This window comes from Agelaius phoeniceus, chromosome 1 (assembly GCF_051311805.1).
Source record: "Agelaius phoeniceus isolate bAgePho1 chromosome 1, bAgePho1.hap1, whole genome shotgun sequence".
NCBI lineage: Eukaryota > Metazoa > Chordata > Aves > Passeriformes > Icteridae > Agelaius > Agelaius phoeniceus.
In genome coordinates this window covers 33,779,635-33,806,824 of record NC_135265.1, presented here as the reverse complement: position 1 = coordinate 33,806,824, position 27,190 = coordinate 33,779,635, and the positions used below count along the sequence as shown (strand labels likewise).

The window sequence follows — 27,190 nt, the reverse complement described above, 5'->3', positions numbered from 1 at the left end:
AGGTAGGAATACCACTCTTTTATCTCTTTTCTCTTTTTTTCTATGATATGGATTAAAAATATCAAGTTAGCATAATTCTTCCCAACCTATGCTGGGAGTCTATTACCTTTCTATCAGATACACAGAGGTTTGAAATTCTATGTTTTAGGAAGTTAAAGTAGCCAAGTACCCATGTTAATTTTTTTATAGTATCTCTAACTCATCTGATTTAATAGAAGCCTGCATTTTTAAGCTTGAAGAATAGTTTTTCTAGAGCTACTACAGTATTTTTTTGATGCTGAATCAATAATGACAGGAGACATCACTGTGGTTTTAAATGAGTGAGCTTTGCTCAGCACTTACAATGCCTTTTGTGCGGATGGCTGATTTCCTTCTTCATTTCTAAACCTTACTTTTTCAAAAAACCCCAAAACAAAACAAACCAAAACAAACAAAATAAAAATCTAGAAAAGTCAAATGTCCTTTTAAGCTCCAGGAATCAGAAGGCAAATGAAAGAAATGGATAATTATTTATGGGGCAGTTTTATGATTTTTCAAAGCCATCTCATAAGTTTGATTTTCATAATAGTGCATTCTGCTTGATTTGGATTGACACTCCCTCTGTATATTAATTTCATATGTTAATAGCTTTACAGAAATATGCTAAGTGCCTTAAAGCACCAGAGAAGGTTGCTAACAAAACACCATAAAAGGGTCTGAGATGATTAAAGCCCCCGTTTGCAAGCAGGAAAATTTCATCTCTGCAATTGTCTCTGTTGTAAAAAGATCTCCCTCCGGCCCCAACACTTTCTGTTCACATGCAGATCCCAAACTGAAGTAAGTCAATACAATCCCATTTGCTTTTTTCAGCTATTCTGAGCTTTGATTCTTGCATATATAATCCACATTTTAAAATACAGATAAGTGTTTTCCTCTGCTGTAAGAGCAAGTCTTAGCCATGTTTCCACAATACTTTGTTCTTAAGACAACTGAATTGAATCTAAAATCCTGGTTAAGCATATTGTTAATATTTTGGTCTCTTGTTAGTATAGAAATTATATCAGTATTAGATTTTAAACTGCTATGTTTAGAAAAAAATCCCTACGTGGAAAATTTTGTTTGGTTTATATATGTTCACAGTTATTAATGCTGTCTTTTTGCACCTTAAATACAGATCCAATTTTAGCATTCTGCACATTTGTTATTGAGAATGTAGTTCAAATATCTGAGTAGATTTACAGTTGAACTGCCACAGTTCTTTATATAAATATGTACATAAATACACAGGCTGAATCCCATTAAAAAAAAAAGAACTTTATTCATCCTGGTTTTTATACTAAAATTTAATTTTATAATTGTTAAAAACAAAATAAATTCATTACTGACCTTTTAAGGGTGATTTCTAAGCATATGGGGATCATCTACATTTTGAAAGCAGTTGTTTTTATGACCTGAAGAACATACATGAAACACTGGGATTTGAGCTGCTTTCTGTAGAAAAAAAGAAAAAAGAAAAAAAAAAGACCTGCTCCTTCTGGTTTATAAAATAATTCTCTTTTTTTCTTGCAGTGATTTATCATATTATAAAAGTATCATCAACATGTAATGGTCACATTCTGCAGTGCATAACAAACATACATGCTTGTTGCTGCTGACTGAATGAACGTGTGCCTTCAGAACCACAATGTTCCACAGAAAGAAACATATGGAGATAGGCAGGACTTGTTAATTTGTTCTCAAAAGGATACAGATAAAAGCAGATGCTAAGGGGCAATAAATTGCATTTTTTTTTTACATTTTCTTCTGTAGTTTTTTTTGGTTTTTTTTTTCTGACTCTCCTACTTGACACAGAATTTCCTTTGGCATTATTTATTGCCAGCCATGTTGCTAGGCTGCCTGGGAGGGCAAAATGGAAAACTTTGTGAAGTGTACTTGGAGAGTGCTCTTTTAAAGCAGATGATTTGTGAGTAAGTCTTGGAGAGTTGGGAGTGTATTTTAGAAGTGTTAGCTGTCTTGTAGTGAGCTTTTACACAGTGAATGAAAGACTCTGGAAAATGTTGCTTATATAGGGAATGTTTACCAAGATATTTTTGAGTTTCTCACCATTATGTAAGCTATACTCTTCTCAGCATAAAGTTAGAACTTCTGTTTCTCCACTTGTAGGCTGTATAAATGGAGAGTTATATTTTGGAAAATGAATGTAATTTTGGGTTTCCCTTTTCTAGGATTTTAATTATCAGAGAGCAACAACAGCACTCTTCAGAAAGCTAGATTTTCTTGAAGTGTCTCATGCCACACGCCAAAATGTAGGAGGCATTATAAACCATTAGTCACTTCTGAAAATTTTAGGGCTTGAATGACTGGCCTGGCATGTCCTTTGCCTTTTTAGAAAGGTTTTAATGGGAAATTTACTTAATCTGAGTCTTGTATAAAACAGCAGCCACCAAACATATCCTAAAATATGTTCAGAAATCCTAAAAGCAAATAGTCATGATCCCACCTATAGGGTGAGTGTGTACATCTATTAAATATATTTCTGTATGGACTTTTTACACATGGGGATACGTGGAGGAAGAGCAGCTACCAAATCTGTGATACCCCATGGGTGAGGGTAAGGAGTCAGCTGGGAAGGGCTGGGGGAGGGATGCCTGTGAGGATGGGGCATCACACTGCTGCCTGAACCAAGCACTTCTCCTCTTCCTCCTTCTCCTACCACCCAGGCAGCAGCTACAGAGAGCAGAGATGAGGGAGGTGACAGGGGAAGCCTGGGATAGGGGACAGCAGGAAGACTGGAGGCAGGGACTATGCTCAGAAGCTCTCTCTGCAGCAATGAGATGTAACCTGTGCAGAAATGCCACTGGGAGACTGAGCTGCCAGGTGGGCTGTGGCATGTGGGAGATGGCTTCTGTTGGTTCACCAAGTGTGCTGTACACCTTATGCACAGAGATTTGTCCATTACACTGGAGAGAATATGTTTCAGAATCAGACCTGTTCAGGAAAGATCCAAAGCAGCTCTACCATGCAATAAAAATTCGCTGCAAAACCCACTGTTTCCTTCATATGCTACCACACATTCCCATGATGTGCTTCCTGCTGCCCCCCACTCTGTCAGACCACGGTGGGATCTGTCACAACAGGCTTGGGGGCCATGGCACCATCAGCCAGGGTGTGCACAGGGAGTGTTTATGGTTCCCACTTGCCTACCTAGTTGGATATTTTGGGGTTGAATTTTTATTATACTTTCCTTTTGTCTTGAAGAGGTGTAATAAATACTGCTTTAACTCAGTGGGTTTTTGTCCTAGGGTTTTTTAACTTCACTTCACACTGTTCTTTCCTAAAAATAAGTCACTTCTAAATACATGATCAAGCATCCTTCCACATATGTGTCCACATGTGTTCCTGCACACACTACAACAAATTCCCCAGAGGGTAGCCCAAACCAGGTCAGCAGTAGTTTTGCTACTGTCCTCAGTATCAGATGTTTTAGCTGTCAGGGCAGTGCCCCAGTTTTGTCAGCAGCCAGTTCACAGATTGAGCATGTTCTCAAAATACAGGCAGTGCAGTCCAACCCAACATGTCCATGCTATTTGTACAGGTGAGAAGGCAGAGGGGAGGCTTTACACATGGCTAGGGAGGGAGAATGTTTCTATCTATTTGAGCTCTATTTTTAAAGTTGTTCCTGAAAAAAAGCACATGCAATGAAATATAGAAAATCCAATAGAACATCCAACTAGGCATTCAGATGAATTGTGTTGAATGTGATGGGTACATAATATGTTACAATGTATTTGACTATCTGAAAATCTTACAGACCTCTAGAGGTAACCCATTCCAGGCTCCTGTTCAAAGCATCCAAATTAATTGAATATCATACCAATCATAGGAAAAAATTGTGGATCTATACTTACTGCAGACTTGTATATTTGGCCCAAGAATAGTCTTGACTAGAGTTCAGAAATTACTCTTTGAAGGAAATATTTCTAGCTTTGTTTTTTTTTTTTTATTAACTAAGTGTGAATTACCCAAGTAAGTGTTGGAGCCAGCTGGTCCCATGGGAGATGGTGACACCAGAGGGTGTCCCTGACTTCCCAGGGAACAAACCAGAACAGGACAGGGATGGCTCAGTCTGAGTTGCTTTGACTGGCTTTATTTTCAGTGGGGAAAGAGAGGCACTTCCAAAGGGCAAATATGTCAAAAATGGGCACCTATGAGAGATGAGTTGTTTCTCTGCCCCTCTGGTGGCTGTAGAAGCCATTTAAATAAGGAGTTCAGAGGTGACACTATCCTTCACATGGCTAAAGTTCAGGCTATGAATCGTGCCCTACTGTGTTCAAACAAATGTTGAAGAAACGTGTGCCTTTCTCAGTGCTGCTGGATGGAGAATGAGATAGTGGACTTCTGAGCAATTCTCCCAGAAATGTGCAAAGCTGCAAAAATCCAGAACCTATTTGGGAATCCTCAGCCATCAATAACACAGGCAATAGTGAAATAACAGCAGGACGTTTTACTTTTAAATGCTTCTCATAAAAATGAGGGGAGCAGATTGTTTATATTAACCTTTCTGGGAAATGCAATCAAATTGTCCTTGAAAAATGTTAAAGAAGAAAAACATAAGCGTGACTTTCAATAGCCCTTAACAATCTGTGAACCGGCCCATTGCTAACTGTCACACACAATGTACATTTTGTTTAGTGATTTCTGTTACACTGCCACTCTCTATGAAAATGTTTAAAAGAATAATTCAAGCTGCATGATCCCAGGTGCATAAACATGTGCTCCTCAAGCCAGCAGAGAAACTGCCGAGCCTAGCAGGATCGTCAGACCCACGGGTCAATTCAGGGACTAAGAAAATCATTTCCTATTTTCCTTTATGGATTTGGAGCATGCTGGGATCAGCCAGTCTTGAAAAATAGAAAGAAGCTGTGTCTTCTACAGCAAAAACAGAACTGGGAAATGAAAGATGCCTCCAACCCTGGCCAATTCTGTCAAAGCAGGATGGGGAAAATGTGTGGTTCCTGCTGTCTGAGGCTCCCGGCGGCTGTTCCTTCTGCACTGCCAGCTCTGCAGAGCCGTGCCCTGCCTTGCTGAGAGTGGCTGGAGGGGAAGCCTGGCCCTGCTCCAGCTGAGGTGGTTAATACCTCACACCAAGCTTCCTCAGCTGAGGTCTCTGTGACCTTGGCTCCCTGCTCAGCATATTTTTCAGGCACTTGAGTTGCTCTTCAGAGGCCTTCAAAGGTGCCTACCTTTCCACTGACTAAGCAAATAGGCTTAAGTGGGATTTCAAGCCTTAGAGTACGGCTCTGTGCCTCCGTGGGAACGTGGTTTTCCACAGACTGAAGCCCTTTGCTGTGTGCTCTCTTCTTTGGTGGGACAAGTTAGTGAGTAAACAGGTCCTATCTCCCCATGCATGTGAAGTCACAGACCAGTTTGTGGCCCCTAAAATAGCTCTAAATGCAACTATTAGTATTTGCCATGCTGCGTGATGTAGGATCCCTGAAATCCCTGATAATTTTCTCTTTTTTCCTCTTTTGAACATGGCTAAACTTCTTGCTCCTGGTCTACCAGGCTGAAGCATGGCAGACATTTGGAGTGGTCTCCTGGTGTTGGGTGGAAGTGAACCAGTTGTAGTGCTGTGACTTCAGCAAGCTTGGGCTGTCTTCAGGTTGTGGCAACCCCTTGGCCAGCCTGTGAGGGAGGTGGGATCATTCCAAGTAACCTTTTTCCTGAATGAAGAAGCTCAAGCACCCCTATGGGATGATGCTTGGGTTACCTACCTTTTTTCTCAAATAGAAGCACAAGGTCCCAGTTTGTCTCCTATTGCTGTCCCTGGATTGTGAAAGCTGAGTAGAGACCATGATGAAAGAAACACGGTGTCACTGATCTGCTGTATAGTAAGGAAATGGAACAACTCTAAGTGCATGTGGTTTCAAATATGTTTATACCACTCAACTGCTTCTTTGACTTGCCCAACAATGGATTATCTCCAAGTATTCAGGATGTATAATCCATTGGATGAGGTTCAGCTTGTTAAAACACTCTCTGCACAAGATTGCTGAAGAGGCCTTTAGTAGTTACTCTCTGTTGTTACTCAGAGGCCATGATCACCACCGAGGAGACAAATGGATGGCACGGATGTCCTGCAGAAGTGCTGCCTCAGCATCAAGGACCTCAGCAATCCTAGAGTTTCTCCTCTGAATCTCTTTGTCTTCTGTTCTGCTTCCAGCTAGTTTCCCGTTACACTTTCTTTCCTGATATCAACCCCCATTTTGTTTGTTTTTGTTTATTTGTAAACCAGTTGGTTACTCCCTAACTGGAGAAAATGAAATCACTTCTCAGTCTTGTTTTGGAGAGGTACCACAGGCTGAGCTACACAAGCCTTTCACTGAAGTATTGGTCTTCATAGTTTGTGTTAGGTCTTTTAGGCTATTTCTCATTAATATTCCAGTATGGCAACATCCTTTCCCTAAATGCAGTTCTCAAGCAGTATTCCACTAACAGCAAGTTAAGCTAAAAACAGGCACTTTTTATCTTGTTTAAGGACTGAACAATTAAATTTAGTACCTACCTCTTCTTTCTGGCTTAAATCTTGGTCCTGTCTGCAACAGCATCACAGGAAGAGCAAACACTGCTTTGTGAATGACAATCCTCTTTTCTTTTGCTGCTTGTCCCTCTTTCTTCCCTGTCAATCTCTAGCATTTCCCCTTCTGTTCTTGGTGGAAAAGTAGTTACATTGGAAGCGCTGGTGGGCTTGTCCAAGGATTCTTAATTCAGTATTTGCAGAGGTGTTAGTTAATTTTTTATGGTGTTAGGCATTTTCAAAAGTTAAGAGTATATAAAGACCCTTCTCTGTAACAATGGCAGATGACAATTTTATTTTTCCTTTTAATACACTGTAAAATGTGTTTTAAAAGGTAGAGAAAAAGATGAAAAATCAGCAAAATACCATATGTTAATGATTACATTGAATACAATAGCAAAGATGGTTTAGAGGAGAGAAAATAAAGTGAAAAAAGAACACCTTATGAAATGCTTCAATTTCAAAAATTGCACAATGGAAAGGTGTTCAGTTTTTCTTTGATCCTAAGAGTTGTTATCCTATCTCCTTGCAGTTCAGCACCTAACAGCATATCATCTCATAGGACACCAGACACCCTCTCAGGAGAAAGAAAGAAATGATGTGGTCTTTTATGGAAGCTTGCAGTACCAAGAAGGTCAGGGTACTGAAGGATTTCCTGTGTGTTGCACATGATCTATTCCAAGATAGACAAAATAGTTACTTGTATGAATTAACAGGATGTTTTTGATTTCCATAGTATCCATGCTTTTATGCTCTTGGAAGAATCAAACACTTCTTTAGCAGACTTAAGTACAGAAGCACACTAGCAGGGGTGAAATGAAATATGTTTGAAAAACTTGACCTAATAGAAAGCAGAAGAAGGAAGGTTTATCTGTTGTTTCTATTGTCCTCATCTGCTTTACACTGGCAGAGCATTAACATTGAAAACACTGCTTGGAAAAGATTAAACATTTCCCAATGGAAATATCTGACTGTTAAGGGAAACATCCAAACCTGGAAATTTATTGCTTAAATTCTCCTGTCTGGAAACACTCAGGGCTGTGATAGGTGAAGTGCAGGGTGGGTACAGCTGTAGTATTCTCTAGCAATATGGTTCCCTGCTAGGCTGCGTCTTCTATGGTGCAATGAGGAGGTTGAGGCAGATCACAGGATAGAAGATAGATAGATAGATAGATAGATAGATAGATAGATAGATAGATAGATAGATAGACACAGCCAACATACAATGAACTCACCAAAGTACAAATGTTATGACAATCAGAGAAGCACTTCACCACAGAAACACTTCTTTGTTTGCCTGTTGACCAACATCTGATTTTTTTTTCAGTTTCAGTTAATTAACTGGAAAAATCCAGAAAGAGTAAATCACTTCTGAAAAATATTTATTTTTACTTGCACATCACATTTTCCTTTGCAAAGCTTCCAAAAATGTCATTTTGCAAGCATTTCTTTTCTTTGTGCTGATACATTTTTCTCCCTTCAGTAAAACAATACTGCTGGTGATCTGACTGGGTTGTGTTGTGACAAAAACTGATAGGACCCATAAATGTGGTTCTATTTCATTGTTCTGTTTGGTTCTTTGGTTGTTTTTCCCCCCAAAACCTAGAGTTTCCAAAGAACAGGGACAGTTTGAATCTGAGTTCGATTTGCTTCAACTTAGAAGCTTTGGATCTTGATCTCCATCTTCAATAAGAAAATAAATGAAAGAAGGAATAACCGTTTTTGCAAATTAGTACCTCCCTGACTGACATGGATTCAGTTCAGCATTCACAGTCTCCTTTCAGCTCTGGGGTGGACCACAAATGTCCAAATAGCCATAGCATCAGCAAAATGTTTTCTTAAAAGCAAAGAAAACACAGATGCTTGAGCATGAAGAAAACCATTCAATTTATCTTTGAAATAAAGAACTTTGTGACCCTGAAGGATATTTGAGTATTTGTTTTAAATCCTTAACAACTTGTTCTGCATGATTTAACAGTAATGGAAGCTCTATTTTGTGCACACCCTATCACAGCTATGCAAAGCAACCCTAACACTGTTAATATGCTTCAGCAATCATATTTTTCACAGAGTTTTACCACCGTTGACTACCTGTGAATTGAAGACTGTGGCCCTGACCCCTGGCAGCCCTCATACAGCTGTCACACATAACAGTCACCTGCCCTGAGATGGTTTTTTGGTGTGTGCCATTGAAAAAAATGAGTGGTGGGAGGTACATTAGAGTAATATGAACTCCATCTCCAAAGGATTAGCAACAATAATCACAACTTCCACGGTCAGTCCTTTACGATTTACATTGATTTGGATTTATCTTCTACCCGTATGCTCACTTTGGGATTTCTGGCTATGTTTTCAGGGGAAAAAAATCAGCAGAAAGGAAGCATTAAGTTTTTCTCTCACTCATTTAGGTCACAAAATGGAGCTTAGAGAGAAAAAATCAGTAGCTTTCAAATGCTATTACCTTGCTAATGACAGCTCTCATCGCATGACAGTTCTCAAACTGATAAGACATTCCAAACATCCACAGAAAAGTCAAAGAGGTTTTTTAGTGCCCCAGCTCTGTTTCTGCAGCTTGCACATGTTTTCAAACATAATTTCATGCCTGCTTTCTGACAGCTCATTAAACAAAGGCCTCTTGGTACATATAGTGCCCATCTTCCTGCTGAGATCGTAACATATTTATGGTGTTTGCAGATTGCTGGCTGTTTGCTCTTCTACTTCACAGTGTCCTGCCTGCCAAACGCTTATCAGTGGAGTGAAGGTGACAGTTTTCCCCATTTGTGTAGGTAGCAATGGTCTCGTGTTTGACCCTCAGAGGCAAGAAGCAATATGATTAGAAGAAGCTCCTGCAAGCAACAGATAAAAGCAATCACACAGGGAGAGAGACAGTGAGGAAGAGCTCGGGGGAGGAGGCTGATGTTGTGGAAGCTGATAGCTTGTATTCAGGGAGAGTGCTGGCAGTTAGTTAGCTAGACAGCTGGTAACATCCAGACCTTGTGGGATTTCAGCTTCAGACAAAGCAAACAAGGATTCAGGAGTGTTGAGAAGCTATCTGGAGCGGTGTACAAGGGCAATCAGAGCTACTCACTTCTAATTATCTGCCTCTTTCCTGCCATTAAACTATCATTATTATACATTCGAACCAATAAAGTTTAGTGAATTTTTCATCTTGTATTTTCTTTAAAAGCTGGTGCCAAATCCCTGCTTTCCTTCTGAACAGAACAGATGAAGACATCTTTAAGCCAGCCGTTACCATTCATCCATCTGTCCTTGGAGCGTGGCAGGGGACTGGGAGCAGGTTTCTGCTTGTACCAGCACCAGCAGCTGAAGTATCTGTTCCACTTCACTGGAGTAACAAAAGGGCTTACTGGGTTTTGTTTTAAAAAGAATTTTCTTTTCTTTTTTTTTTTTTTTTTTACTTCTTGTCAAGCCTATCGCTTAGTCAGTATTAAAAGGAAATGCAGTAACAGCTCTGTTCAGCTGCCAAAACCTAATCAACACAAAGAAGTTTTCGAGTAGCTGTCAGACAGGATTATGATATTGATCCTAACTATGTGCATGTTCCAGGAAAAGGAGCATCTCTTTAACTAAAAGTCAGAGGGTGACAGGTAATGAAAGAAAAATATTTTACAGCTCGAAGGATGATTCTGTCTCACATTAGGAGATCTGCCTAATTACAGCTGAGAGAAAAAGCAGCACCTGTGCATGTTTGCTGATGTCTTACCTTGTACTCTGAGCCCCTCATCTCTTAAAAATAAGCAGGTACTGAGAGAGTCCCAGCATGAACATAAGGGTTTGAGAAACATCCATGCCATGAGGGAGTAATATGTGTGATTTAATGGGTAGCTCTCCCTCTTTGAGACAGTAGCGAATCAAAAATTTTAGGACTTTGTCAGGGAGAGTGACATTGGGATCAGAGACAAACTCAAGGCTCTCTGAATTTCTGGTCATTAGTGATGATATAACATTATTTATGACACCAGTGAGATTGAATTCTGGGTCTTACCATCAAGTGGTGAGACAGGTAACAGTCTGGGTTTGAGTACAGATAAAATCAGATGGGTTTGGATTCATCAGGATAAATGCAAACTACAGCAGACATTTGAAGCAGGACAGGAAAATCATAGACTACAGGTCTACATGTTATCCCACTTGTCCCAAGTCTTAAGGTGGATAAGATGAATCCCATCTGCAAGGACTCAAAGTTCTATATTCCAACACAGGAAAGAAAGGAAGAGCCCTTACTTCTGAGGAGCCCACAGATAAACTAGGAAACTTGCAGAAAATCAAATTCCGTTTGTTTGTTTATCTGTCACCCATCATGGTTCGAAAGAGTAACACCAGTAGTGCAACAAGAGATGCATTTGAGGGATAAAACGTGGGTTTTGAGGGATAAATCCAAAATGAGCTAATATAGATTTAGCTTTAGTTGCTTTCAACTTTAGTTTAAATTTCTTGGGGCCTTTTTAATGCAATATAATTACCATTTTATGTACAGTGCAAAGAGCCCAAGAATGGAGCTTTGTGCAGTACTGCCATAGGCACTGTGAGTAACTGCAGTCCTCAAACACCCCCCCAGACACCCCACCTGTCTTGCCTCCCTACCCACCTGCATATCCCTCTCTGCCTGGGCTCTGACTCCTGTCACAGAGGGGTAGCCTTTTTTGCCTAGCAACTACCATGTGAGTGATAAGACATACTAATAACAAATAAATTATGCCCTAAATTACAACCCCCCTCAAGCCAGAGTGTAACTCAGGTCAGAATCTGCATTCAATCTTGTAGTCCTGGGTTTTCCAGATACTGCTTTTGGTCTCATGGGTCCCCAGGAAAGTCAGTTAGCCTCTCAGTGACTCATGTTCCCCATCTCTGGTGAAGCAATTATAGTTTCCACCTACTGTGCAAGAGATGGGAAGGATTTGTTTCTCAAGTATCACAGAGAGCCAGAAGGAATGTCCTGGAGAAGTGCTGTGATAGCAGTACTGTACAACGCTGTGCAAAAATCAGTGAAATGCTTTGGCTTGCAAGGAGTGTCAAAATTACATACTTGTTATTTAAGATGCACTATCTTACAGAATTTTCTGCACCTAAAGTCTAGCACACATCGCAACCCTCCTGTTTGTTTTTTTTTTGCAGGAACAAGATATATTTTAAATAACTGTCCCCGGATCCTTTGTAGACACTGTTGGTTGTCACAGAACTGTGGTAAAGAAAATATGTTATTTTAGTGTGTGTTTTTCCCTGTGTAATGAGCTACCACATCGGTCAATTTTGTTCTCTGTAATACATCAAAGCAATGGGAGTGCATTAAGAACCAAATGAGGGTCTTGGCCTCTCATCTTAGTTTTATCTCCCCCAATAATAATGAAGCTGGGTAACTTCCTAGAAAATAACAAATTGATATTAACAGCACTGGTTTGCCAGCTACTGTCATTGCTGATGGATAATCCTACAGCCTGAATGGGTTGTCCACATAGCTATTTGTCAGCACTGTCTGTGAGGAGCTCTGTGATAACACACTGTGCTAAATTCACTCTCGTGTCTACAAAGGAATAAAAAATGGCTCATTTGAGTCAATAGATGTCACACAGAGTAAACAACAACAAAACAAGGATCTGGTTATATTGCAACCTTGCCAAAAAGATACCCCCGATGCTGAATGGGTTGTTACTGATTTAGGCACCTGGAATCTGGGTACATGCTAGTAAGTTTAGTTCACTGTTGGTTTATTATCTTTCTCTCATAAGAGTTAAATATGTTTACTGCTTGCATTAAATGCCTAAATTTCTATTATTGCTGGCAAAACTGACAATGAACATTCATCTCCTTGTAATCTTATTTATATCAAATGGCACATTTGCCGAGCTGCACGCTTCTCTTAAAAAATAAAGAAGAGTTGAATTATGTTTAATGTCTGTGCTTCAGAGCTGATAACTGGGGCCTGTCTGGTGCATGGCTGATCAAAATGGACCACCTGCAACAGTGGAGCTGGGCAAAAACTCAGAGAGCTCTGCTTGCACGTAGCTGGGCACTCCTCTTGATATATGTTGTCCTGCCTTTAAAAAAACAAACCCTTTATGCTATAAAATATGTGCATTGAAACACTGAATTGTGCAGTGTTGGATGAAGGACAGCAGCAACCATGATGCACCATTGGTACTGTGGACAGCTGTAAACCTCTTGAAGCGCAGGGACATGTTGCTGCTTCTAATGAGAAACAGACAAGCCCAGCAGTGGCAGGGGAGGACACCCATTCCCTCTTCACATCACTCTTTCCTCTCAGTCAGCTGGTGAGTCTCTCTTCAGAAAAACAAGGAGTGGTTGTTTCAGCTGATGATGAAACTTCTGGAAGGCTCACTTAGAAATATTTGCAGGATAAACCTTCCTCATGTTTTCACCAACACTCTGGCATTGCAGAAACCTCATTGTGGAGAGAAAGGTCAAACGGGATGCTTTGTGCATAGCCAGGGAGGAAAGTGTGTCCTGCTTGTTTTGCAGGATGCTTCATTGCATGAGATTTCCACCTCAGGATGAAGAGCTGCCCTCCAACAGCCTAGTTATGGCATAATGCTGCCAAAGTCTTTCAGGTTGCTGATATTCAGTGCCCAATTTTTTAGTGCTAATACCTTAGTATCTCCTTTTCCCTGAGCATCTAGGGTAAGTTGTCTTCTGAGGAAGATAAAAGGAGACAGGTTTGTTAGGAGATCCCCAATGTGTGTTTAGTGGCCAAAGACGGATAGTTTTCAGCCAGGCTATGGGAGTGAACACACACATACAAACTCCCTCACTTAACTGAGCCCACTGATTGACTCAGCTGCTCAGAAAACAAGCAACCCAGGACCAAGAATAGAGAAGTGAATGATCAGGCCAGGACTGAGATAGCATCTATATTTTCCCCCTAACTATTCCTGCTTAGAAGTTCAAGTGTCACTGACACTATGTTCTGAAGCAGTTGTCATGTTGATTTTAATGCAGAATAAATGACCCAGGCTTTCAAGGGTTTTTTTAATGGAGGCTGGAATGACAGTAAATTGCTGCTTTAATAGCAAGTTGCTCAGCATTGCCTGAATAGTGTATTTGCTCCCAGAATTAGTCTGATTCAGATGTTGAGTAAAAGGGACACCACACATGGTTCATGGAGCCCAAAAAGGCTGTCACACTGTGTATCACTGTATCTTAATTGGAGGAGTTGGAGTGAAAGGCTGAAACTTGATCAGTTGTTGGATTAGGAGACTATGTGAGGAGAAACAAAGAAATGACCCAGAGTAAAATGGATACCTCAGTACTGGAAATGTTATAGCTTGACCACACACATTCTTTAATAATGCATTTCCAACATAAACAGAGCCACAGGCACTTGGCATATAAGACAGCTTCTCTTTTTTGCAGGTCATCAATATACCATGTTTACATTGTCAGGATGGTCTCAACAGTGTTAAATTATAAATTAGACTCAGTGCAAGTACAGATACTGATTTGTATACTTTAGCAACCAGAACATGGGCTAAGCAATTCATCCCTCTCAGGTACAGATTTTAATAGGAAGCTTGGGAAAACCTAGACTCTGAAAAAGTTTTGAAGCAAGTGTTTAAAGTGTTTTGTTCTAGATGGAGCATCACTTGGGAACAATTTCAGTTAAGCGCCATTTCGTAAAGATGTCCTTGGAGCAGCTTGCATCCAGCATAGAGTAAAATTGAAACTGTCTCTTAAGGACAATCATCTGCAGCACACAATATTGACACATCAAAATGCCAGTGACAGTGGTGGTGACAGGGGCAGGTTATTCCAGCATTTTAGATCAACGTACGCTGACAGTCTTCAAAATACCCAGGTGGAAAACAAAGCAATTACTTTGGGAATGCAAAGGTACCAAAAACATCTGGAGAAAAGACAAATGTTTTCTATTTGTACAGTGACCTGTAGATGACAGCAGAAATCCCTTGGTCTCCCTCTCCAGAAAGCTGATTGAAAATTAAGTAACAGTATTTCCTGAAAACTTACTATAATGCTGATGGTGTGTTGCTACTTTGGAAAAAAACCAATAAATATTATGTTTATAGACTGATAATAATATGATTATATATTACATTATTTTGTAGTATTAAAAATTTCTAGGTGCTGACAGAACTGGCCTGAAGCAGTGGTATGCAGGTGGCAAATGCTGCATCTCTGACCTTCTGCTACCCCTTTGCTTTTTCATTATCTGATCCTATGACACACCAGAAATCTGCTCATCTCTGCTTCTTCAGTTCCTTGAGAAAATAAATTTGTTTTACTTTTTCCAGTGAAGGCAAGAGTGTCTCACACCAAAGCCAAGAGCAGTGTAAGCCCCAGGGCAGAGGCAGATAGATGTGAACCATGACTTACATCTGCTCCAGATTCCCTCACAGATCACTTGCCCAGTCATATGCTTTCTGGGTGTTGAGCCATCAGTGTTTGAAGAGCAAGATAGGTTTTCTTTTTAACACTGTCACTCTACATACATATACTTTTCATCTACTAAGATGGGACAGCAAATCCTAAATTTACAAGAGTTCTCTTAGGAAAACTTCTCTATGGAAGTTCAGAAAACATAGAGCCATAGAGCTTCAAAGTCAGAATAAAAGCTAGAAAAATCTAGTAGGAGCCCAGACATACTGCTTGGAGAGATCTTCTGGGGGCAAGGCTCTCTGGCAGATGGATGTTGAAATGACCATGGATTATTAATTCTTATTTTCATCCTTATAGGACAGAAGGTCCAGTCAGAATTGGGCTCCATTCTGTTATCTGATAGACACGCATTTGTTAAAGCACACCTATGGTGCCAAGGTGACCACAGTTATCTAATGGAACTTTTAATTCATTTATGCATTTTGCATCAAGGAGGCATAGGCTGATACAGGAGAGGAGTAGTTCACATCTGACCAGTACCTTGAATTCCTAGGTTTTCTTATTCTGTTTCACTTGGTGGATCAGAAAATGTGAAGTCCCTGAAAGAACTTTTCTGCAATTCTGGTTTGAGGAATTTGTTGATCTATTTCAGATTTCAGCTTGCTTTATATATTTTCATAATATCCCCCCCCTCTTTTTTTTTTGTCAGCAAAAACAATGATAATGCAATTATAATGTTTTTGATGATACTTGAGATACAGTCCTTCTTTATCTCTTCCCCTCATCCAAACCAATAAACTAGCCAGGGAAATCTAAAGAATCTAAAGAAAGAAACCAATCCTCCTATTCTTCCTGTGACCACTATCATCTGTCTGACAGGGGCTTGGATCAGTTTTGTTTGCTTCTCTTTTATTTTACCCACAGCTGACACTAAAGCTGGTGGAAAGGGTATCTGGTGTGCACAGGAGACCAGGAACATTGAGCTGTTGGTGAGCATAATTTTGGACCCTGAGTTCACATGTACATTTTGGGGGTGGGGAAGTTGTGCTCAAATTTGCAATTGAGGCAATTGTAGTCCTTCTGCCTGTAAAGACAGAGCTCAAAGGTGAAACCATTTTCCCCAGTGATGGTCTTTTCTGGCCTGGGAAGCTAATTTATCCACTTGTGGCTGATTTGGAGCAAGGGTAAGTGCCCTTGCAGGCAGTGTGAATAATCTAGAGGAGTTGGGCCCCACCTCAATTGACGTGCCAAACTAACATATTGGTACAGATATAGCCTTTATCATAGATCAGTGGAAATTTCACTTTAACTGTCTCAAATGGTTGCAACAATGCTGCTTTGCAGAGAATTATATCTCCTTAGTCCTTATGAAAATGTGGTTTAAATAATCCAAAAAATGTTTTAGAGATTAGTCTTCAAGCATGCGATTTTACCACCCAAACACAAAAGAAACAGATTTTTGGGCGCACAATGCTTGAGGAAAGCCAGACTACAATCCCTATGGAAAATTGGGCTCACAGTAACAAGGTGGGTGAGATCTCCCTGCTACTCAAATGGCTATTGATACAGCTGGGAATTTGATCAAATGTGTTTGTCTTTATTACCAACTTAGCTAGTGGGTTGGATGGGGAGCTGATTTCATTTGCTGCCAGCCACACTGGGGCAAATCTTAGAGCAACTGAAATGCAAGTGAATTATACTTGTTTAAAACCTGTGGCCTTTCTGGAATTTAGCCTACTGAAAATTTCTTTTTATGCTTTGTAAGAGTCTAAACGAACATCCAATGAATATAGGGATTACTTTTGGCCCCCAGCTCAGTACATGCTACATTGAACAGCAACAAAACTTTTTATCCTGCCGTGAGAAGTAGTCAACTTCTTCCATGCAGAAAAAAACCCCCAATACAATAACAGAATAATCCTGTGTTGTTATTTTTTAAACATAACTTTACAAACATTACAGTAAGATCAAAATTAGGAAACAAACTACAGCTGTAAGAGCTTTGGAGAAACCTGATGAAGGAAATCTGTTCCTACAAGGAAAAAAAAGAAAGTACAAAACTTACGAGTCTGCAAAGAACTTACTAAAAAGCAATGTGCAGCACTGACTGGGATCAAGGTCAGAGGCACTTCCCCTTATTATGGTTATTCAGTGATCTCCCTGAAAGGAGATGGAAGCATGGGGCCAGCATCCCAGAGGGCAACAGCAGTCACAGTGTTGGAGCTCTAAGGATGGACCAATAACATTTCTTTTCTACTATACAAAGGGGTCATTGGTGGTATTCCTGGACAGGTATTCCTATCCTATGTATATTCCTGTCCTATCCACTCTGAAACTTGATACAACAGAATCATGGAGCCAATAAGGTTGGAAAAGACCTCTGTGATCATTAAGTCCAATCTATATAGATTGAACTCAGGAATTAGAGATCATCAGGCTCAGGGGTTGTGTTAGACCAGCAGACTGATGCACTTTCAAGAAGCTGAGCCCTGGAATCCTGTCATCAGCTGGGCTGTCCTGTGGTGACCAAGCCTGCTGCTTGTCTCACCTCCAGTTCCTGTAGCCTTTGCAAGTAGTACCTTGACTTTCAGCCTGGTGCAGTGATTTTCACTTTATGGCACCCTTTGAACCACCTTTCAGGTAAATCCATATGGTCCAAGTATTTCTTTACCTTCAATTTCTTTTTTCAGGCTTCTGACAATAGCTGTACAATGGAGAGAGAGCCTCAATATTCTTTTGCCTAGATCCACCTAAGTTTGACCCTCCTTGCAGTTCTGACTTCCAGAGGCTTCCCAGAGAGCGCATTAGCCCTGTTCCCTTTGCAGCTGGGGAGGTCTCTGTGCACTCTCCCACCCAGCTGAGTGAGCTGCTCTCCAAATCCCTCCTGCCACCAACTCAAGGAACCAGAGGGTCTCCAGCTTCTTTAACTGCATATTAGTTATAGCTTCCATTGTAGAAATACAATGAGTTTGGCGTGAAATGCCAAAATAGAGCTGTTTATCACTCTATAAACCCTGGAGGGCCAAATGGTTTTGACACTCAGGCAGCAGGGCGATTACAAATCGAGCCTTTGGGCTGCAGCAGTCCCAGGGCTGCTGCTCTCTCTCAGCAATAGATCCTCTGCTGGCTCCCTGCTTGCCAGCTCATTGCAAGGCTCTTTTTACTGCCCATGTTAGTGCAGTGCATGGGCTCCAGCTTTGTGCTTGGCCTCTCCCCTGTGTCCCTCCATAAACCCTGGAAACAAGAGAAGAAAACAGCAGCAGGCAGTCGTACATCTGGCTGTCAGAGCCCAGAGTGGCATGCCATGAGAGAGCTGCTGTGCCATGGAGAGGGGTCTTGGGCTCGCACTTTTTTAAAGTGTGGCTTAGCACTTGAAATCCAAACATTTTTTCCTTAATACGACTTTTGTTTGTAAATCCAGCACAGAACTCTTTGATTCCATCTGTGAAGTTGAGCTTTGGCTTTCCTCCAAAAAACTTGGGCACAGGGTAAGGTTTGGTCTTTTGACTCTTATGGCCAAAATTAACTAATTTTGCTCTTGAAATATGATATACACAACAAATAATTTAGCTGCAAATACTTTTTTTTTCCTGAGTGCAAAACCAGTGTCTAATTTTCCCCAAATCACGTTTTATATTAAAGCAAAGAAGTAGAATATCTGCTTTTTATCACAAGAAGGGGAAGAAAACCTTTCTCATAAAGTCCTGCACAGTCATTAAAATCAGGAAAGCAGTTCCTCTAGCAAATCTCCTTGTTCCTTCAGTTGTATTTCCTGTCACACTTATGCTATTTGTTTATGCATTAGGGTTTCCTGTTAAGCAAATGGCAAGTGGGTTAATGGAGAATTCTCAAATACTTCTTTTGTGTGGCTGAGGTCCCCCTGGGATCGATTTAATTGTTCCTACAATGAAAGCGGTACCGTCTTAAGGTTCTTTAGCTCAGATAAACATCTTTAATCACTTTCATGTTGAAATAAAAGGAGCTTGGGAATGTGAAACATTAGTACACTTTGGTTCCTGAAAAGAGAACTTGGGGACACATTGCAGATACTTATATAAATCATCTTGCTAACATTAGAGGGAGGGTTTGCTATAAGGCTTTCAGGATGCTTTAATGTAAGTAGCTCCTATTATTGCAGCTAAAATATTTTGCACATGTGAGCTGCTCTCTGGATGCTGGGAATGCAGCTGTACAACTTCAGCTTCACTCTGAAGCTGAAACTGGTCATTATCAAACATGTTGTCGCGTATCAGTCTGAAGACAAATTCTGAAGTTTAACTTCACTGGAGGCTTGCCAAGTTGTAGAGTTAAGCCAGGGTCTGTTCTCCTTTCCATGTGCTGATGGGACTCCCACTGACATTAATGTAGAAAGTAATAAATACCATAACAAACTCATAACAAGGTAGTCTGGTATTAGGCTTAATTATTCATGTTTATGCCAAAGAAGTCCTATGCCAGCAGATGCTCCTGGCAATAAGTTACCTGGAAAGAATTGTCACAAACCGCAGCAAAGTTTTTGTTTTGTCTTTTTTTTTTGCTTTTTTGTTGTTTTGTTGGAGTTTTTTTTGGTTTGGTTTGGGTTTTTTTGTTTGTTTGGTTTTTTTTTGTTTGTTTGTTTGTTTGTGTTTTTAATATTTTATTTTTTATCATTGATAAGCATTTAATCCATCACTGGAGCTAATTAGTAGGCATGGCAAAAGAAACCTGTACTGCTCCAGGCCCCTTTTTTCAACTTGCACACAAATGATGCTATTAATACTGGAAACCAGCATCTCAGTTTGGCCAGGGATGGTCAAACTGGGATGGGCTCCTCAGCACAGCTGGCAGGAGCTCTGCTGTGTGTACCTGCCTTCCCTGCAGCTGAGCAGTGAACCCTGGAACATGGCACCTCTTCCCTGCTCAGACATAAAGGGAAGCTGGTCCAAAACACTTCTCAGTGTGTAACTTTGTGTAAAAGCAATAAAAGAGCAGATTTAGTAGCGGATCTTTGCAGGGAAAGGAGATATGAGTTCTGCAGGACTGTGCCCAGGACCACTGATGGCACAGTAGTATTTCCAAAGTGTGCTGAAGGTGGAGAATGGGATCCTGATCCTTTGCTATTGATTACTCCAGTCCAAGTTTACTGACTTCAGCAAGGGACAGGGTGAAAACATCTTTTCTACCATTCACTGAAACTAAACCCAACTCTTCAGCACAAGAACAGTGTTCATGGGTAGAATCAGGTCCTGCCCCCTATTGTTTCAGTACCTTATCATGTTCTTTAAGCTGAAGAACAACATTAATCCATTTTAGATGTTATTCTGATTCTACAATAAAATAGGGCTTGTTAATTTCAACATTCTGGAAAAAACTCATGGCCTTTCTCACAGCTTCAAAAGGTTTTGTGGTTTTGTCGTATTTGATTATTGCTACACGTCCAGCATTCTCAGGAATTTTACTTCCCCTTTTCATTAAACTTATTTTTACTACATTCTCTATGTAATGAAAGTGTCTGCAGGCAAATAAACACAAAGGCAGCACATAGCAGCAAGTAGGGCTTATGAAGTTCACATTCAAGGAGTTTAGTTCCAATGCTTCTACCATATTTTTTTTTTACACTTGCTATATTTTCAAGCCACAAAAGAGAAATGTTATAAGAAACTTATCATGCAGACCATAACCACTTGCTATCTCAAACTCATTTTTAAGGTTTCCCTTTCCTTGGGAATTTCTGTTGAAATCATTTCAGTGATTGAATCCTGCTTGTTTCAGGACATGAGGGAAAGTGTTACCCGGAGGGGAAAAAAACCAACTGTATGATGTCTACAGCATGACAAAAGAAAATTAGTCACATAGGTATCATTACTTGTTTCTCTTATGGCCTCTAATTCTCTATTTACATGGTGTATATCCATCAAACCCCCCCACCCCCCACTATCTTCAGCAGGCTAAGACAAACTTGGGGCTTTAAACAGACCCAAGTAAATCAGCTCTCTGATGTGTTTTCTTGCCTACTAGGTATTTGCAAATTTAATGTTGTTTCAGCTTTGAGTCAAAAAAGAGGAACCTGCCTTTCTGGCTACTGTAACAATTATAGCTACTTTTCCTATGGCTGCTCCTGCTGATTTACGTAAAATTTTAGGTTAATATATATATTACTTATTACAGTCAGCTGATAACACTACTGAGTTTTTTGTTTTAGTGAGCAATATTCCGTGTCTCTCATTGAGATAAACTGCCCAGGTTTTGACCTCATCGTTTATCCACTTCAGTACCAGATTATTGTCTCATAAAACTGTTGAGATGGTGCAGTTAATACTTGCTATTATTTTAGAGGCCAGAACCATAATCTTCATCATAAAGATTGAAGTCCTTTGTACATGCTTAAAGTTTTCAAACTATGGGTCATATCCTGCCATTGATTTTTACGCAAAACTTCCAGTGTTTTTTGCAGTAATTGGGTTTTTCCCTCTTGTGATTTCACAGCACAGGATTGGAATGATGCAATCACATTCCTAATACAAATTTATGAACTTTGTAACATCGAATTGGTGCTATAAAACAAAATCATTTTCAGTCTAAAGGGCATGTATGTGTATATTTGACAGACCTGTGCATCATTCTGCAAGCAACCATTTTTCCTAATATCAGCCAGCGAAACAAAGTTATGTGTGAGTGATGTTGCTATTACAGAACTGATGGTAAAGCCAAGCACTGTGCTGTTCCCTCCCTGAAATTGTTTGATACAACAGTGGCGTTCTTTTTCAAACGCTAAAAATCAAAAGACACAGACTCAACTTCAAAGGGAAAATTGAAATGTCCAGATGAAAGGCGAGATGAAAGTCCAGATGGAAAGACAAGTGTGCCTTGCTTTGGCTCATCAGATAAGTAGGGAACCAGGTGCATGTTTGAATTTTCCCCTGTCACAAAAATAAATTTTCTTCACTTTTTGGGAGGCGAGCTGGGGATCTGTGGATGTGCAGATCCATTGTCCCATCTATAAAAGGTTATTTCAGTGCTCATAACAAACAAAAGTTTATGAGAAATAAATATTTTATCCCTTTTATAACAACTGTGTGTGCATTTTCATGCTTGTTTTCTGTTTCTCTTAAAGTGAGCAAAAATAAAGCAGATTTGTGGAAAGAGGTTTGGGACTTTTTACAGTAAGTAAGAAAAAACAAAGTAAGAAAAAGTTAGTTTTGGAAGGGGCTAACAGTGGGCCTGTTAGCTAAAGGAGCGAGAAGAAGCTGAGAAGTAAGAAGAAGCTGATAAGGAGCTCTCTCTAAGGCTGTAACCAAGGAGACTGAGAGAAGACAGATAAGAGAACCTTGCAGCTGGACAAAGTATTTTTAGAAAGTTAGTTGAAGTCACTATAACTTTTCACCAATAGTATTATGTTGACTTATTGTGGCTAATAGTTAAGGTAGAAGAAGCATAAACAATTAGAAAGTGTATAAAAGTCAGCCATGTTCAATAATAAAGAGTTGCCAACTTAGACTGCTTGTGATCTCTGCTTTGTGTCGTGACCGCCTCGACAGCGACAGTAAGTAAGAAAAGTAAGAAAAAACAAAAAAGTCTATATTGATAAGAATGGTCCCAAACACAAATCCAGAGGGTTACAAGAAACCAGTTATTCTTGTGGGCTTAAGACAAGAATAATCTATAGTTAGAAAATGAATTTTGAAAAAAAGTAGTGTGATTCTACACATCTTTTGAGCTGTTGGCAAAGCTGTTATGCTTTAGCTACTACAACATAATCTGTCACTCTCACTTATGTGAAGAAGGGAACCAATGTTTCCTGCCAGCCAAAATAGAGAAACAAAAACATCACTGAAGACACTCTTATTTCTCTTAGCATGTCATAAACCAAATCCTGACAAAGTCCCCCTAGCTATAGGTACACCCAGGCACTGGAGTCTGTTTGAATTTTCCTCCTCCAGATTTTGCCTTCTGAAAACTGGGTATGCCCAACAGGTTTGACAGCCCTGCCATTGGTCTCAAACTTAGTCTAAAGGAGCTGGTCATTCCTGAGGGAATTTATCCCTTGTGGCTTGCATGCCACTTTTAGCATGGGATAAATTATCTATCTCCAGGAGATACCTGGCTTCACCTATTGATTGTAAAAGCAGCTAAGGTAACCAGTTTAAAAAAATTCAAGTAGGTTAGATGCTATTTTAAATATAAAGTAAGGTAAAATGAATCCATACCAGTTCTGTGATCAATACCTCCTCTTCTTCTCCTCATATTTTGTCTAAAATAGAATTGTCCCATGCTAAGGCAAACACTCTTTGACTTGAGAGGTTTTTATAAATTCCAAGACTGTCACAATATTTACAGCAAGAAACTTCCAGTCTGTGTCTCAGAGCAATTTCTTCTGTGCTGATACTGTTTTTTTCAGTGCAGAGTATCAATAAAAGAGTCTCCCTTTTTTCCTAGTGTTATTTCATGGCCAGTAATAGATTGCCATTTATACTTCATCTCTCATTTTGTGTCTCAAGTCACTGATCCTCAGGCATTGACAAACCTTTGCTGCTGAGTTGTCAGTGATTCAGAACGTGTAACACCACATTTCACAACCTGACGCTTTCTAAACAGATTGTAACCGATGGTTAACATCCTGACCAAGGAAAATTTCCCCCCTTCTTTCATTAAGGCCATCTTGGAGTTGAATGTATGCTCATAAAAGATCATTTCCCATTCCTTCTGGTATTGCCTAACCCTTGGCAGTAGTGCACAAGCAATTAAAGAATTTATTCTCCTAAGTTCCTGGGTGTCTTGATTAATTTTGTTCTTGATATATTTATTTTTATGCTAAATGAATCTTCATTTCCCCCTTCTTTTTTTTCTCCCCTTTTGTTCTTAATTTAGTGCTCACCTTCCCAGGATAAGCAGGCAACACCTGGGACAAATTGTTTCTGCTGCTGAAAGGGGAAACTGTCCAAATCACACTTGTCCTTTCCTACCAAACTGGGGCCCCAAAACCAAGCACTCCTCCTGTGCCCCCTCCATGTATGCGTGGTTCACTTTAAGATCTTTAATTGATTACTTTTTTTGCTCAATGAGTACAAAGGATCTCCAACAAAATATCCTGGGCACCTGACTCCTGAGGATTGTCCAGGCTGGCACTAAGCTCCTGGTTTTTACTGTAAGGCAGCAATCCCCATACATCTGGTTCAGGGTGAAAATCCAGAACCATTTTTAAGAAAAGTGACGTGGCTGCTCAGTGTGAATTATAGAATTATTTAGATTGGAAAAGATCAGTAAGATCACTGAGTTCAACTGTTAACCCAGCACTGCCAAGCCCACCAATGCCTAAATGCCTCATCTAAATGTCTTTTAAATACCTCCATGGATGGTGACTCCGCCATTTCCCTGGGAAGCCTGTTCCAAGGCCTGACAACACTGTGAGCTCACCACACACTTGGAGCAGACTGACTTCAAACAAGCTATTTCTGTAGCTACCAGCTGATGGGATGGCCCTTTTCTTTTGCTTCTGCTTTAGTTTTGAGTGGTAGATGAAATAGAGTGCTTCAGATGAAATCTACTGCAGCTACTCAAGTGCACAATGGCATCAGGAAAAGCAAGCGCTTGCTCCTAAAAATTATTTTGCCTCAAGTGTTGCGGCAGGACAGTTTGTTGGTGTAGCTTCTTTTGAATCCACAAACCAGCTTATCCCAGATGAGGATGCCTGTGTCTTATCCCAGAGAGGCTGTCTGTGACTTTGTGTTTTGCTTGGAATGCTCCTCCTCTTCCTGCAGGAATGGACCCTTCTGGAACCCACAGGATTAGGCCAGATTTTAGCCCCAGTCACTGAAAAGCAGGTTCAAGACTTTTTAGCTGTTGCAGGTGTGAACAGAGGCCACCTCCACCAGAAGGGAATGAAAGGAAAAAGTACAAGCACACTTGGGCTGGATGAACCCTCAGAGCAAGCTGTGAGGGCTGAGGCTCCCTGCTGCATCTGCCTCCAGCTGGGATGGGATGGGACAGGCAGGCCTGGGGGACATTAGCTGGGTACCAGGAGGTGCTTGGTCTCTCTTTCCACTCCTCTGCATGAGCAGCAGCTGCTCCCTCACACATCCCAAATGCTCTCTTGGTGATGGCAGTGACAGCAGAGCTGCCAGCCCAACTCTCCAGCCCTCTGGCAGAGGTAAAGGAGGCAGCAGGATGTGGGCTCATTTCCTCCCACAGATGAGCCACTGCTTACTCTGGCTCTATCTACACCTGGCCTTGGTCTTGCAACTGTAAATATAATTTCCTAAAGAGTGCTGGCCAAAGCTCTTCATTTTAAAATCTCTTTTACTGCCTTGCGGTTATTTCACAGGCCATGCACCCTCTGCAGTTTTTTTGACACACAACAGCAAGCTGGGATTCAAATTTCAACAGATCCTTCCTCAAAATAAATGTACGTCAACAACCCTGCTCAGCACAGCACTCCTGGAGGCAAGATTTAGTCCTCTGGTCCCAAGCAATCAGTTAAGCAAATGGGTTTAATGGTCAGAGGGTGGGGAATGGAGGGGTCAATAACATCAGTTTGGGAAGCCTGAACACACCAGGGTGAGTAGACCTTGGAAAGCCTTAGCCAGGGTGAGGTTTCTCTGCTCTGGGAGGCTTGTGGAGGAAAACAGTCCCCAACTCCCTTTCCCACCACTTGCCCACAGATCATTCCTGCCAGTGGGAAGGATGCTCTGTTCTGCAGAAGAGGGTGTCTGGGACTCTCCAAAATGGAGACAGGTAATGTTCTGCTGCTGGAAAGGGAGGTTCCATCTTCTGCTTCTGCTAAGTGCACTCATTGTCCATCACAAATTGTGTTTTCCCCTCTTACTGAACGTGCTGGTGGCTTCTGTCCCATCTGTGCCCATTGAGAGTCTCCCTCTTGCTGCATTTGTCATTAACCTCTCCCCTCAGCCCTGGCCCCACAGACTGCTGTAGCCACCCGTGTTTGCTCCTGTTTTAACAGGCAATTTATTGGTTACTGCAAACCTTAGCCTCTGCCTTTGTTTTCATCTTCTGAGTCTTCCAGCAAGGCCTGTGGCATTTCAGCAGTTTTAGAAGAAGTGGTGACAGGCTAAATCCAAAGAGAGCTTTCCCTGCCTTGAAGAATGGAAGAATGGAAAGCAAATCCTATCCCTGCAAGGCCCCTCTGTGCCAAACACATCTTCTGCTGGTGCCATTGGCTTTAGATGATCCTTCACACTGGGGTGACACTAATGTGGAATGTGCCATGCTGCATATTCAGGGGAACCTTTAGCTGCTCTGGACTGGCAGGGCTCAGCTGAGGATTTTTCCCAACAAATATCTCAAGTATGAAAAATACATTCAATTAAATGGAGAGTAACTTACCAGCAAGGTGATATCTTAGTTAAAAATTGGGGTGATTAATAGATTGCTGCTTGAAAAAAATGTATCATACAATTAGGCCTTCTAAAAATCTAGAATGAAATAAAAAACCACAAGGTCAAAAATGAAAATACTATGTCATTCCTTTGTAATCAGAAAGGATATTTATAAATAAGAATATTTTCCTAATCATGGCTCCAGCTGATGCAAAAAAAACCCGACCAAGAAATGTGATAGGAAGTTAATGCTGGACAAAAAATTATCTTCAAGAATACATAAATGTAAAAATATATTTCAGCCTTCTGTCATTTAAATTTCATTTTATTTCAGGAATGGATAAACAAGGACAACACCCTAAACTCTGATTCTGGTTTCTTGGTCTCAAATAATCTTCAAAATAATTCCCTGCATTTTGGACTTGTGCAACATTTCTTTTAGTAATAGGAGACAATGGACAGCTCAGGTGATTACGTGATATGAGTTTTTTCAGTTATATAGGAAAATATAATTGTGATCATGAGAATGAGGTTGAGCACATAAATTGTTTTATTTCTTTTACTAAAGAAAGCTTTATGGTCCATTTCAGCCTTCAGGTGGCTAAAAAATCAAAGTATCTTCTTCAACCCTATCCAGCAGTCCAGGCAAACACATGGTCTTAAAGTTCATTTGGCTTGTTTTTGATCAAAGATGGAAGAGAATTTTGGAGTCAGGGAAAACAGAAACCTCTTCCTTTGTCTTCCCTAATGATGTTAGTGCTGTGGGACCACAACAGAGATGAAGACAGTCCCTACTGAAAGGCAGAATATTTTTATCACCACTTGCATTTTTTTTAACTTCATTCTTTGTATTTCCAAATTATTCAGAACAGCTGAATCTATGCTACACTTGGGAATTAAAGCTAAAGGAAACAATAAAAATCAAACATGATGCTTCCAAATCCTGAAAGCT

The 27,190-nt window shown here is 40.5% G+C and overlaps 1 protein-coding gene across 1 annotated transcript in view; it reads left to right on the top strand.

Annotated features, from left to right (window-relative positions):
* The first annotated feature begins 785 nt into the window (after positions 1 to 785).
* The window catches only part of NPVF (neuropeptide VF precursor), a 134,285-nt gene continuing 107,880 nt past the window's right edge, over positions 786 to 27,190 (top strand). Inside the window, exon 1 of the mRNA XM_077190737.1 lies at positions 786 to 816. The gene's annotated coding sequence lies outside the window, so the exon portion shown is untranslated. The remainder of the gene's footprint in view (positions 817 to 27,190) is intronic.